At 38.2% G+C, this 14,820-nt stretch overlaps 2 protein-coding genes across 5 annotated transcripts in view; one reads left to right on the top strand and one right to left on the bottom strand.

Moving 5' to 3' along the window:
* The window catches only part of WDFY4 (WDFY family member 4), a 365,261-nt gene that overhangs the window by 263,213 nt on the left and 87,228 nt on the right, over positions 1-14,820 (top strand). The gene's annotated exons all lie outside the window — the stretch shown is intronic.
* Positions 1-14,820, bottom strand: part of LRRC18 (leucine rich repeat containing 18) — a 31,092-nt gene that overhangs the window by 16,061 nt on the left and 211 nt on the right. The gene's annotated exons all lie outside the window — the stretch shown is intronic.

Raw genomic sequence — 14,820 nt, forward strand, 5'->3', positions numbered from 1 at the left:
ACTACTACTACTACTACTACTACTACTACTACTACTACTACTACTACCACTACTACTACCACTACTACTACCACTACTACCACTACTACTACTACTACTACTATTACTACTGACTCACATTTATACAGCACTTTAAGACTCCCCCCATAGCAATCCTGTAAGGTAGATGCTATTATTATCCTGATTTTATAGAAGATGAAATTGAGAACCTGAGAGGGTAAATGATGTGGCCAGGGTCACAAGCTAGTATGAGTTTCAGGAAATCATCTAAAAGGTTTGTTCTTCTACTATATTTTGAGTTTCCAAGAGAACAGCCCCTATAAATCTGAAGGGACCTTAGATTATATCTATTCCAATCCCCTCATTTTAAAGATAAAGAAACTGAGGCTCAGTGATGTTAAGTTACTGCCCAATGACACACATCGGAAGAGAGAGGAAGCATTTGAACCCAGTTGCACTGAACCCCAATATGAAATATTATCCCATGATGCCTTTTGTTTTGTCAACCAATGACAGCATTCTGTAGACTAGAAAGGTCAGAAAAAACATGTCTAACAAGGAAAGGGAAGCCAAGACAAGCTAGAAAAAAGGTTCCCAATCTAGGCTATGCATATCCCCAAGGGTCATGTGAAGCTTGTAAAGGGGAGGGACAAGGGAAATTAGGGTAAATATTTATTTTATTGACATGAATCTGTTTCATTTCTTACTTGCAGAAGCATAATAAAGTCTAGAATTTATTTCCTCTCATATTAAATAGAGAATCCAGGGAGGTTTAGGATACAAGAAAACCAGGTGATAAAGGGACTGAAAAAGATTGGCAACTCCTGAGCTAGAGGATAGTAAAAGAAAGTACCAAGTGACTCTTCAGTTGGTTCAAGTTGGCTGGCCTTAATAAATTACATTCCTGAATAGTAACCTCTTGGTGTCTTTTAGGAATCTAGGAATACAGGATAGATATTATTGAACTGGAACTAAGAATTGTGGCAATTAGAAAACAGGAAAGAAGCTAGGTACATCTAACTATAGGCCAGGGAACTTGACGTTGATTCCTGGCAAAGTTCTAAACTACGATCCTAAAGCATTGATTTTGGAGCATTTGGAAAGTAAAGCATGCTTACTAGTAGTTTATATGGTTCATCAAGAGCAAGTCATGTCTGACTAAAATCATCTTTTTTGGCTGTATTAGTGCATGGGTAGGTTAGGGAAATACTACAGATATAGTATTGCAAGAGAGTTGAGAAAATTCCCCATGGTATCATTGTGGAAAAGTTGAAGAACTATGGATTAGATCAGGGCTTCTTAAACTATGGGTTGCCACCCCATATAGAGTCACAAAAAAAATTGGCAAATAGTAAAAGATTTCTGAATGTGTAATGACCAAAAGTTAATTAAAAATCAAACTCATAATGAATCTGAGGTATTTCTGGCAGTGCTTGCCCATGTTGCATCACGCAATCTCACTGTAGCCTTGGTTCTGAACATAAAGCATGTGTGCTTTGCACTGTGCATGCTCTCAGGCCTCATAATGCGAACAAACAGTGAAACACGAAAAACGGGTCACGAGTGGAAAAAGTTTAAGAAGCGCTGGATTAGATGACAGCATAGTTAGGTAGTCTCAAAACTGAGTGATCTTATGATCCAATCATCTGTGAGTCTATAAGTGATGATTAGTGAATTAAGGACTATCAGTCTAGAGGGGGATCTGCAATGGCATACTACAAAACTCTTGCACTGGCTTTGTTCTTTGTCAGATTTTTTTTCACTGATTTGAATATAGATATATGTTCTAGGAGGCTGAGGGAGCCATCCTAATTTTATGTATTAAGATAACAAAATTGGTTGACTCAACACATGTATTTGTGTGCATGTGTGTTTGTGTGTGTGTATCACTAGCTGATAAGACTTCCCCAATGGAAATGACATTTAAAAAGAAGCAGTATTATCTGTTTTGCCACTGGACCCTAAAAACCATGGGACGTTTCCATCTGACTTGCATCTGAGATCTTCCACATGTGTTATCTTTCACATCAGAATGTGAACTCCTTAAGAACAGGGGTGTATTCATATCCCTAAAACTTAGCACAGCGTTTTGCACAAAGTAAGTGTTTAATGAATGCTTTATTCAGACCACATTTGGAAAGTTATATTTTGTTCTGGGTACCACCCTTTAGAACAGAAATTGGCTACCTGAAATATAGCAGAGAAGGAAAACCATGATGTTAATGAGAATGGAAAACAGGCCATACAAGAATCTTTTTAAAAGAACAGAAAATATTTAGCCTAGAGAATGAAAAAAATTAGGGGGCACACAATAGTTGTCTCCAAGTATTTGAAGGATACTTATGTGGGAGTGAAAGTAGATATTCTACTTAGCCCCACCAAAGGCCAGAACTAAGACCAATAGGTCAGAGTTACCAAGAGGCAGATATTGACTCAACATAAGAAAAATGCTTCCTAATCGTTACAGTTGTGCAGACATAGGATCAGCTATCTCAGGCGGCAACAAGTTCCACATTAATAGTGGTCTTCGGTGAGGACTGAATGACCATGTCAGTGATATTATAAAGGGGATTCCTAATACAGATATAAGAATGGACTTGATGATCTGGGATCTCTTCCAATTCTACAATTCTAAAAATCTCAGGAAGATAATGACAACAGCTCCAGTTAGATAACATATTATTTATTTTTGGATCTTTTGTCCATCAGATGTGGGGGGGCTTTTTCTTTCACACAGCGTGTGTGTACTGAGCAACAAGGTACAGAGAAAGTTGGAAATATAGGTGGGGCAGGAGATAACCACAGGCACTCACTTCTACCCATTTCAGGGACTAAACAGGAAATATCTAAGCAGAGGAAACAATGGCTAATGTATATTGGTTTGCAGGGGAAAATTTGAACAGTAGAAGACAGATAGGACTCATAAAAGTGAAGGTGGTCACAGTGTTCAGCGCTATAGGTTGTTTTCACCTTACATTTTTGCATTGATGTTTATGGTTGGTTATCTTTGCTCGAAAGATATTAGGAGCATATGTTGTGATTTTGTCTCTTCTCTGTTGATCTTCAGTTGTGTCATGGTGCTTTTTAGTGTAAACAAATATCATGCCACCAGGAGAGGTCAGTGATAATGACCTGTGTCCCAGATTCATCCTAGAACTGCACATCTGACTATATCTGCTATTCTCAATTCCCAAAACTTTGCCCCATTTGGGAGCAATGCAATGTCATACCAAAACTATGAATTTGTCCCTGATATTTATGCTTTGGAAAGGGAGGTCACCAAGATTGGCCACATCTGTTCTTCATCCATTTTGTAATAATTTAAATCAGATGTTACAATAGAGAAGTATTTGGAATCTGGTTCGACTAAAAGTTTTTAAAAAAATAAATTCAGAGTATTTTTTGTTAGAAGATAATCATCAAATTTTAAAAGATCACCCTGAACAAGTGTTAGCTACCTTTTGAGATACATTAGAAATTCCGATTTTAGCCATGAATTAGTCTTCCACTAAAGCATTATCCAAATGTCTCACAGTGACATAGGGGTGAGTCTGGAGCTCTAATGGCTACTCCAGTGGGGTACAAACTCAGGGAGGTCCTACCAACCTGGGAAATCTTTGACTGTATGCTCAGTAATGAGCTCTATGACTGTTCTGTTTTTTTTCAGGAACCAATCTGGCTTCATACAAAGAAACTCTGGACCAGAAGGTTGGTCACCAAGTGATAAGGTTTTAGGGAGGTATGAAAGGGATGACTGCAGCACTAGAGTACCTTGCAACACCTGGGACATACATTACTATAAGCCATTAAGAGATTCTGAGGGCAGCCAATAAGCAGAAGAATTAGTTAATTACTGCAAGTGCTATTTTTCTAGTAATTTTATTTTGGTAGAGGGCCAACATACAAAAAATCAGAGTAGGTCATATATTATTATATCCTTGATTTATCTAATAATCACACTGGAATAAAGGCAACCTATCCAATGGGCCTAAGCTATCCTAAGTGGACACCACCATTTATTTACCTGAGAAGAACTGTCCAAGGTATAGACATAGGGCCTTTACATGAGTATTGGACCTGTGTCTTGTTTCTCAATTCTTTCTAGTAGTCCTATGAAGATAATAATAATAATAATAATAATAATAATAATAATAATAAACTCACATCTATATTGAGGCTTAATGTTTATTTGTAGAGCACTTTGTGACATTGTGTTATTTGATCCTCACAATTACTCTATGTGGTAGGTCATTATTCTCTTCGTTTTTCAGATAAGGAAACTGAAATTCCATAGATGTGAAGAGAGGGGAAAGGAAGAGAATAAGCATTTATTAAGTACCTACTGTGTCCCAGAAACTTTAAGAATTTTACCTCATTTGATCTTCATAACTATGTGAGACAGGTCCTATCATTATCTTCATTTTACAGCTGAGGAAACTGATGCAGACAGAGGTTAAGTGACTTGCTCAGGATCATACAGCTAGTAAGTATCTAAGGTCACGTTTGAACTCATGTCTTCCTCACTCCAGACCTGGCACTCTAAGCAACATACCACCTAAATGACTGAAAAGGCTTGCCCATGATCACATAGCTAGCAAGCATGTGAGGAGGAACTTGAACTCAGATCTTCTCAATTCCAGGGGCAGCTAGGGGGTACAGTGGATAGAGCATGGGGCTTGGAGTCAGGAAGACCTGAGTTCAAATCCAGCCTCAGGCACTTACTAGCTAAGTGACCCTGGACAAGTCATTTAATCCTTTTTACCTCAGTTTCCTCACCTGCAAAATGAGCTGCAGGAGGAAAGGGCAGAGCGCTCTAATATCTTTGCCAGGAGAACCCCAAATGGGGTCATGAAGAGCTGGAGACAACTGAAACAACTCAACAATAGAAACAACTTCTCAATTCTAATTCTAATAGTCTAGATGCATTTAGCAAATCTATATTAAAGAATAAAAATTCTTGAATTTATTGTTATGATCCTGTGCCCTTCTCTGAGCTCTAAGTATATGATAAGAAGTATCCCAAATTAAGAGAGAGAGAGAGAGAGAGAATGAATGAATGAATTTATTAAGTACTTGCCATATACAAAGCACTAAGCATTTGAAATACAAATAGAAAAGTAAGTCAGTCCTTGCCTTCAAAGGGTTCAAATTTTAATGTTATTAATGGTACCCAAAAAAGCCAACGTTGTAGGACTGGAATAGGGACAAGTATGTCGACAAAGTCCAGATTTCAAGTTATCTTGTAACATCTCCTATACAGCAGATGGGGCCCAATATTACTTACCAGTGAAAGGTTTTCATGCTTTATTTTAAACAACTAAATGAAGGAGGAATTTACTCAGCCCTAGTTTTTAAACTCTTTTAGGAATGGCTGTGATATTAAAAACATGCAATCATTTGTGAAGGCATGGCAAAGGATCAATATGGTATAATGGAATAGATTATTTATTTAGAAGCAGTTATAGTTTTGTTTTTTTTTTTCTCTCTGGTATATACTCTTTCCTGAGGACAACCTTAGTTTTAGACTTAGGGGCAAGTTCACTATTAACTTTCAGAGATGATTTTGTTCAGAGACTAAGTTGTGTGGTATATGTTTGAATTCAAGGCACTCATCTTCAGGTAGACCCTTCAACAATGAACCCTAAATTCACCCAATTGAAAGTCCACATGAATGCCCCTCTGTCCTCTACAGATAGCTAAATTAAGATTAATATTTTAGCATTTTAAGCTACCATCATATCATAGCTTAACATACTTAAGAATGACTGTATTTTTAAATGATTTACCTGAGCCACTAAGTCTTGTGTTCCCAGGAATCATGCCTTTCCACACCCCAATTCCCACCTTTCTACCTCTTTCTCTGAGAAATGTAATCAAACCCACATCACCATTGCCTCTAGAAAGGACAAGTCCATGGACTGCCTACTGTTCTATGATTTCCCAGACCAGAACTCCCTTCCCAGGTCACCATTCTATAGTGCAGTGTTCCCGACTAGAATGTAGGTGCCTTAAGAGCAGAAATTATTTCCTATCTATCTTTGTATTGCCAGTACTTAGCACAGCACTTGGTACATAGTAAATATTTAATAAATGCTTTTCATTCAGTCATTCACTTACTACCTGAAGTAGTCTGAAAGATAGAAATTAATGAAGCCACAAGTCTTTTTCTAGATTAGGGTTTCTTAAACTTTTTTCCACTCTTGACCCCTTTTCAGTTTCTGCAGCATTCATTGCTGTTACGTGGCCTGAGGGCATGCGTAGTGCAAAGTACACATGCTTTGTGTTCAGAACCTATGCTGCAGTGAGATTGTGTGATGCAGCACAGTCAAGTGCTGCCAGAAACACCTCAGATTCATTACGCATTTGATTTTTAATTAATTTTTGGTCACTACACATTCAGAAACGTTTTACTCTTGCCAAAATTTTTGCGACCCTAAGAAGTACTGTTCTAGATGATATCAACATTTCACTTTCTTACTAAGGTACTAATGACATATTATTTAGTATCATAATCTTTTCTGGTACTCAAAACTGTGTAGACACCAAACTCATTGTCTTGATTCCGATCCTATCTTTGAGTGTATTTTTTTTTTTGGTAATTTTTGGAAATTAAAAATTGATATTTTACAGCCAGGAAGTACACTAAGACACAAGGGAAATGACATAAATATATCAGTCTCTGGATCGGGGAGGGACTAGATCTCTAGTTTCTTTGAAATTACAAACTCTTCCCTCCAAGGCAAATCAGCACCTTTCCTACTTGTTTTAGAAGGTTGTTCAAAACAAAGGTGTCAAATACACTAGTCAGATTTTATGTGTTATGGTGTATCTGAATCATGGTCTTCTGAGCTTCTCTCAGTTTCTATTTTGGGAGGAGATGGGGTAGGAAATAGAGAAAGGAGCAGAGGATAACCTCAGTATGGGATGTAGTGACAGCATCCTTATCATTTTCATCACTTTATAGGTGGAATAATAGAAGTATTAGAGGTAAAATGATAAACAGGTTCATGACTGCTCTACACAGATCCCAAATGCTTGGTGAATGGAATTGAATTGAACTGCAGGAGAACTAAATCTAATTCAATACTAAAATTTCTATTCCTAACACTTTATTCATTCATGTATGCTTGTGTGTGGGCAGCTGGGTGGTACAGAGGATAGAGTGCCAGGCCTGGAGTCAGGATGACTCATCTTCCTGAGTTCAAATCTGGCCTCAGACACTTACTAGCTGTGTGACTCTGAGCAAGTCACTTAACCCTCTTTGCCTCAGTTTCCTCATCTGTAAAATGAGCTGGAAAAGGAAGTGGCAAACCAGTATCTTTGCCAAGAAAACCCAGACATGGCTGAAACAACTCAACAACAACAAAAACACTCTTGATTCCAAAGCCACTTTGTCAATGTAGGTTTTTCAACTTTCCCAACAATGAAACATTAACTCAGCTCAACAGAATGATCAGTTCTTTGAAATGCCCACACTCAGCATATGCTGAAGTAGCCATCCTTCCATCCTCTATCCCTTAGTTAGTAAGGAGAGAGAGACTGAAGTCTGTGGCCCAAATTGCACGTATCATATTTTCTCCCAAACCTGACCTTTATCACTCTATTTACCTGGGAGTCATTAGTGACTCTTCTCTCTTACCTTTCCACAAACAGTTGCAAGTTGATTTTTGCCTTTGTGATGACTTTCACATTTATTCCCTCCTTCCTGTTTCTATTTCAACTAATCTAACTCAACCTAAACAAATTTTAAACTAGCTCAGTCTTAATTTTTGTAGCCGGACTTGAGAAACTTCAATTTTAGGGAAACAAAATATGAGAATTGAAAACACAAATAAGGAACACTTGTATCTTCATGCGGCTTTCACATAATCAGCTTGGTTATCTTTGTGACCCTCCTTGTTGGCTTCTGTTAGACCATAAGATCTCTGTTTCATTTTTGTTTTTTTGTTACCAGTGGTGAGCACAGTGCCTGCCTAGAACATGGTAGATGTATAAATGTTTCCTGGTTAATTGATTTATTATTTACCCTCTATCTTGAGAACATGAAAAAAAAAAACTATGGGGAAAAGCAAGTAAGGTACTTGTCCATCTATAGTTAGGAAGTCTAAGTTCAAATTAAGTTTCAAACTGAAGCATCTGTTTCCCAGCTATGCTTTTCTTTGTTTAAACGGATTCCAACATTCCACCTTCCCAAAGAAGTCCAATAAGGCTATCCTTGATTTGGGAATCATCACCTCTTGCCTGTGCTATTATGTAGCAATTATCCTCCTAAATGTCATTCCTTTCTCCAGTCTCTTCTCTGCAATATATCCCATAGATGTTACCAAAGTAATTTTCCTAATATGAGTGATAAGTTGTGATCAACATTGTTTCCATCATACACTACTGAAACTACTTCACTGACAGTGAGAAAGAAGACAGGGAAGAGAATGTTCTATAGTGGAGCAATCTGCCCAGATATTTAAGACCAGAGATTTCTGCTAATCTGGCTCTGATGTAGTTACAGCATATATGCAATATAATTTTTAAAATGACAATTTTACCTAACCAATCTATTTATTCAATGCATCCTAATTAAATTGCCAAAAAATTATCTTACTGAGCTAGAAAAAATAATAACAAAGTTCATTTGGAAGATTAAGAAGTCAGGAATTTCAAAGAAACCAGGGGAAAAGATGTAAAGGAAGTCAGAAGTATTAGACTTTAAACTATATTATAAGGAGAGAACATTGAAGTGTAGAATAGATAATTTCAATTATTTTAAATTAAATTTTCTTGTATAAATAAAACCTATTTAGCCAAGAATAGAAGAAATGCAGAAAATTGGGGGAAAAATTTATAGACAATCTCTCAGATAGGATGTGATTGGGTAGGAATATTGCTGTGGTGTAGAAAATGATGAACAGGTTGATTTAGAAAAACATGGAAAGACTTGGACTGATGAAGGAAGATGCTATGCACCTTCAGAGAAACAGATTACAGGTGAAAATAAGCGTAGTACAGTCTAACATATATGTGTATGAGTATATATATGCATATATATACTCATACATATATGTTATATATATGTACATATATATGTGTGTGTCTGAATGCTTATAGATATATATGTAGTGTGTGTACATATATATGTATATATACATATATTTTTCCACACTTAGTTGCAGCCTTATTGGGGGGGAGAGAGGGGAAAAAATAAAGTAAAAAGTACACAGCAGAGAACAAAAGAAAACCAACAAGGAAGCAAAGAAAAGCTGGGCAGCTTTGAAAACAATGTATAGTATTTATTATATAGGTTTTCTTGAAATGGAAATGTATTGTTTTATATTGATTCTTCTCATGTTTTGCTGTGCACATGGCAATGTTTTTTTCTTTTCTCATTTTGAATTTAAGTATAAATAAATTTTAAAAATTAAAAAAGAAAAGAAAATTAACAGACCTAGATTCTAGATCTGTACATATACATTTCCCTTCAGAGTTTGATAAAATTCACTTTGGTTGTTATCCATTTCCAAATGACCTGAATTTAGGTAGCCATCTGCCACTTTTAAAGAAGGTTAATTTTAAAGTGCAGTCTAACAAAAAAAAAAACTTCGTTATTTTTAAAGATGGAAGACACTGACCCACCAGACTCTCAAAATAAATGCAGAGATTCTGCGTGTCTTTAGGTCATGCCATCATTTTCATCTGATCTCATGTTCAGGTTTGCTGTCTGAAACAATTCTTAGATCCTGAATGAAGACCTGATTTCATTGTGATAGCCCTTCTAGAGTCCATCACATTACATTCTGAAATGAAAATCAGGAAAAATGAATTAACAATGTTAAGTCTTTTTTGTTATAGCTTCAGGGGAGGCATTGTAGCGTGTAGTGGAAAGAGCAATGGGCCTAGAGTCAGGAGAGACCTGGATTCAAATTCCACTCTTCTCATTTTCTATGTGTGTAATCATAACATATTGTTTTCTATGACCATTGAAAAGTGACCATAACATGTCGTTTTCTAGCTGTGTTAACTGTAGGCAAATCACCTCTACCTTCAGTTTCATTACCTATCAACAAAAAGTGGGTGGTTGTTTGGTTGTGTCTGACTCTTTGCGACTCCATTTGGGGTTTTCTTGGCAAAGCTACTGGAGTGGTTTGCCATTTCCTTCTCCAGCTCATTTTACAGATGAGGAAACTGAGGCAAATAGGGTGAAGTGACTTGCCCAGGGTCACCCAGTTAGTAAGTGTCAGAGGCCAGATTTGAACTCAAGAAGATGAATCTTCCTGACTTCTGGACCAACATTCTATCCAAAGAGTCACCTGGCTACCCAAAAATGGGGTAGGTGGGATTCTAATACCTGTAGTATCTACCTCACAATGTCATTGTAATAATAAAATGAGATGATAAATTATCACACAGTTCCTTGCAAGCCTTAAAGAACTGTAAGAATGTCAACTATTTTGGGATCTCAGTTTCTTCATCTATAACATGAGGAGCTTGGCTGAGATGATGTCTGAGATCCCTTCCAGGTTTAAATCCTGTGATCCTAAGAGTTCCAACTGGCCTTAAAATATGCACAGAATGAAAGGGATGTCAAATAACCAGGTATCAGTATGGAAGGTAACAATATAGGCAGCATACAAGAAGACACTAGATGAAAAAATATGGTTGGGTTGCTAAATCTTTTAGAATTGAGCAGAAACTTGTTGGCATTGACCATCCTCAATACCAAGCCAGTGAGCAGGAGCCCTGAGAAAGTTATCACTCAAAAGTAAGAGGCAGAAGTGATTCCTTCTGGTAGCCTCAAGGGGAAAACAAAGCTATCAAACTGTAAGCACTAAGGAGCCTTCTAGATGCACTCCGTATCCAGGGCTGTACTTTGACAACTTAGGGCAGGGATCTTACCAATGGAAGAACACACTCCTATTAGGTTAATTCTTTATTTATTGTCCATATTTATTATGGTATGGGGAGGATTTTGCCTTCTGAATTTACCCTTCCAAAATTTAAGAAGGTGTGATCAACATCGTTGCCATCATACATCACTAAGGCAAGCTCATCAATAGTGAGAAAGAAGACAGGTGAGGCATTGTTGCACAGTGGAGCAATCTCTCCAGATACTTAAGACCAAAGACTTCAGCTACTCTGGGCCTGATGCAGTTACAGCTCACGTGCAGAGCCCTGTGCCCCACTGGTTTAGATTGGCTTTCTTATTCATCCCTACTGTTAACTTTTCTGTGTCTGTGCCCCAAGAGGCTTGAAGTATTCAGCCAGATTTTAAATAATTAATTTGATGAATCAAGAAATAGAAAAGTCTTTGGGCAGCAACTTTGTAGATATTTTACATTTAATGGCCATGAGAATTAGGAAGGATAAACAAATTTTAAACTATCTCAGTCCTAACTTTGGTAGCTGGGCTTGAGGAATTTTAATGTTAGGGGAACAAAAATGTTGAAAACACAAATAGGGACCACTTGTATCTTCATGTGGCTTTCACATCACTAGCGTGGTTATCTTTGTGACCCTCTTGTTGGTTACTGATAATCCTTTTCTTCTCCCTTTTTCCTCCTCTTTCCCTAGGTCTTCAGTCTCAAGTAGCGTTCCAGATTCTAAAATCCTTACAAAAGGGCAGATATGCAAGTGTAAATGGGGCTTCTCCAGCCCCTAGGACATTGGAAGGACTTTGTTACTGGGAATCTGGATGTCCGAGTATTTGGACAAGCATTTCCCTGATATGAACATGAAGGGAGGATACCTTAAAGAGAGTTAGCCAAGAACTGTCCCAAACGAATCTGATCAGGGTCTCTTCCACTCAGTCCCTGTACCTGGACAGAATCTAGTTCTGTAGGCTCTTGCCTCTTTTTCAAGAGCTCCAGCTCTTAGCATAGTGCCTGGCACATAGTAGGCACTTAATAAAAATTGATTGAATTTCCGGGTCCCGATGCCTCTGTCCCAAAGAGCTTACTTCATTTTCAGATTAGGTAGGAAGAAAGGGAATGGGAAAGGTTAATTCGCACACGCACACACACACACATACACATACCTGGGATTCTCACATTCCTGCCATATACATATGACTTGTAAACGTACTATTTCCCCAAAGGAAAAGATTCTTAAGCTCCTAGTCTTTGCCATAGACAAAGTGCTTATCTAAAAGTATATACCTTATATACCTTCTAAATGCTAAAGGCATCTAAAAGAATTAAAAATTCTTATTTGGAATGCAAGTGATTCAATTCAGTATAACAAGAATTTGTGGAGTGCCTATAGAGGGATGTGCTGGAGCCAGTTCATACTGCCTATTGAGAAGTGATTGTTAAATGTTTAGTGTTGATCATTTGTACCTTGGAAATCAGCAAATGCTACAAATTAGGGCTTGATTTATTGTTATTTCTAGACTTTAAGACAATAATGGAAAACTACTGGTAATACAGATTAAGCTTCAAAGTGTGGTAAATTCCCCCTCTGCCCGCAGAGAGCTGATTGTCAGACATTTATCAGCATATTGCTGTTTTTAGCTGTGAAGTACAGTAAAGGATAAGATGCTTAGGGCACCTGGGGCCAAAGTTAGCCAGGTGAGACTTTTCAGACTGCATGAACACTAGGATTTTTTTTTCCTTTCTGGTAACTCTGTGGCAAGAAAAATATTACATAAATGTAATAGGGGATGAGGGTGTTAGAAAATATGATTGAGTGATATTTTCTATTCACAACACTTTTACTCCACGCATTTGTTGAAGAAAAAGCCTAAGTTTACCACCCTCATAAATACAACTTAACAGCAGGTGTTTAAAGATAATCTTGCTGTCTTGTCAGTTTACTGGCTTACCAACAGAGGCACTAGTATGTAACTTTAGTGATTTATATATCAGGTCGATTCTAGATATAGGCAGAAGAATGAAGCACATTTTCCCTCAGCTGAAGAAATCCTTACATTAGCTGGGCAGATTAGGCCTAGAGTTTCTTCTTGATTTCCATGTATTCATTCATCATGGGGAGAGGGGGCTCAGACTTACAATTTCATTGGCTAGGGAACTTTCTGTGTGGAAACTCTTACTGCAGTGCTTTTTGGCAACTTAAATCCTCAAAGATTATAAAGGTAGGGCTAGAAGGGCCCTCAGAGGTTATCTGGTCCAGCCTCTTCATTTTGTAAAGAAGGAAACTGAGTCCTAGGGAGGCAAGAGACTTGACCAGGTTCACAGAGGTGAATAACCAGCGTATAGCAGAGACGGCATTAGAACCAAAGCCTTAAACAGTCATGGAGCAGCTAGGTGGCACTAGAGTATTAGGCTTAAAGTCAGGCAGACCTAAGTTCAAATCCAGTCTCAGATACTTAATAGCTGGGTGACCCTGGACAAGTCACTTAACCCTGTTTGCCTCAGTTTCCTCATCTGAAAAATGAGCTGGAGAAGAAAATGGCAAGTAGTATCTTTGCCAAGAAAACCCCAAATGGAGTCCCAAAGAGTAGGACAGGACTGAACAGCAACAAATGTATATAGTCACAGCTGGTTACACAGCTAGTTTGTATCAGAGGCAGGCCTTCATCCCACTTTTTCATGATTCCTAGGCCAGCATTCCATGTACTACTTGCTTTTTCCATAATAATAACTGACATATACATACCACTCTTAAAACACTATCTTATTTCATTCCCATAATAATTATTTTAGAGTAACCTAGGTATTATATCAATTTTACAGATCAGGAAACTGAGGCTCAGATAAATTGAGTGATTTGCTCGTCACCAAGCTGTTAAAAGTCAGAGGCTGGATTAGAACCCGGGTTTCCAACTCCAAGTCCAGCACTGTATCTACGATGGAGCCAAACCAAAAATTAACCATGAACTGAGATCTGGAAGGGGCCTCAGAGGCCAGTCAATCTATTACCTCTCCTCCTGCCCCTGTTTTACGGATAAGTGAACTGAGGCCCCAGGAGGCTAAATGATTTGTCCAAGATCACACAGGTGGTAAGCATCAGAAATAACATTTGAACCCAAGTCCTCAGACTTGAAAGCCAGAACATTTTCCACCCCAGAACATTTTCCACCCCACCGTAAGTTGCACATACCCTTGGGGTAAAATTGCAAGACTTGTAATTCCTTCTTCCCACCTGATTTAGACTGCCTCTACGTAGTGTGAGTTCTTCAGATTAGTTTGGCCTAAAAATCCCATTGCTTTAGCAAACAATAATTGCTCGGGGGGGGGGGGGGGCTGTTTGCTCCGAGCTTCTTCAAACTAGCCTGGAAAGGAGAGGACTGAATAGATCATAGCACAATAGTCCCTACATCATTCTCTTAAGTTGCTTTCATTTTAGACATTCCTAGACATACTTGGGCATTTAAAGCACATGTCCAAATAATCTTAAAGACCACACCAAAGCTTATTAGAGTTCTAGCATTTAGTAAGAAAGCAAAGTTGTAACTACACGGTCACCTTGCAATGCCCACACCCTTCCCAAGAGCTTGTCAGGCTGCTGCAAGAGCCTACTTTGGATGCCATAGTCCCCCTCAATCCCCCAGCAAACTGCTTTTTCCTTGGAATGAGATGCCATTACTGGCCTTCTCTTGCATAGGTTCTCCTCTGAATAACGAATTAGCTTTTGGTGGGATTTGCAAAGAAAACTCACGGGAAGAAGAGATCAGGGTGCGTTTGAGTTTCAGTTGCTTGGCAGTTCTAAAATTGCAGGCTCAAGACTAGAGGCACACCTTCAAACTCTGATTTAGGAAAAGTTAAAATAAAAAGTAAGTGCTGTCTGCCCCCACTCATGGATATACCAAACACATGTGCTCTCTCTCTCTCTCTCTCTCTCTCTCTCTCTCTCTCTCTCTCTCTCTCTCTT

Source organism: Vombatus ursinus, unplaced genomic scaffold, assembly GCF_900497805.2.
Source record: "Vombatus ursinus unplaced genomic scaffold, bare-nosed wombat genome assembly UNPS02000749.1, whole genome shotgun sequence".
NCBI lineage: Eukaryota > Metazoa > Chordata > Mammalia > Diprotodontia > Vombatidae > Vombatus > Vombatus ursinus.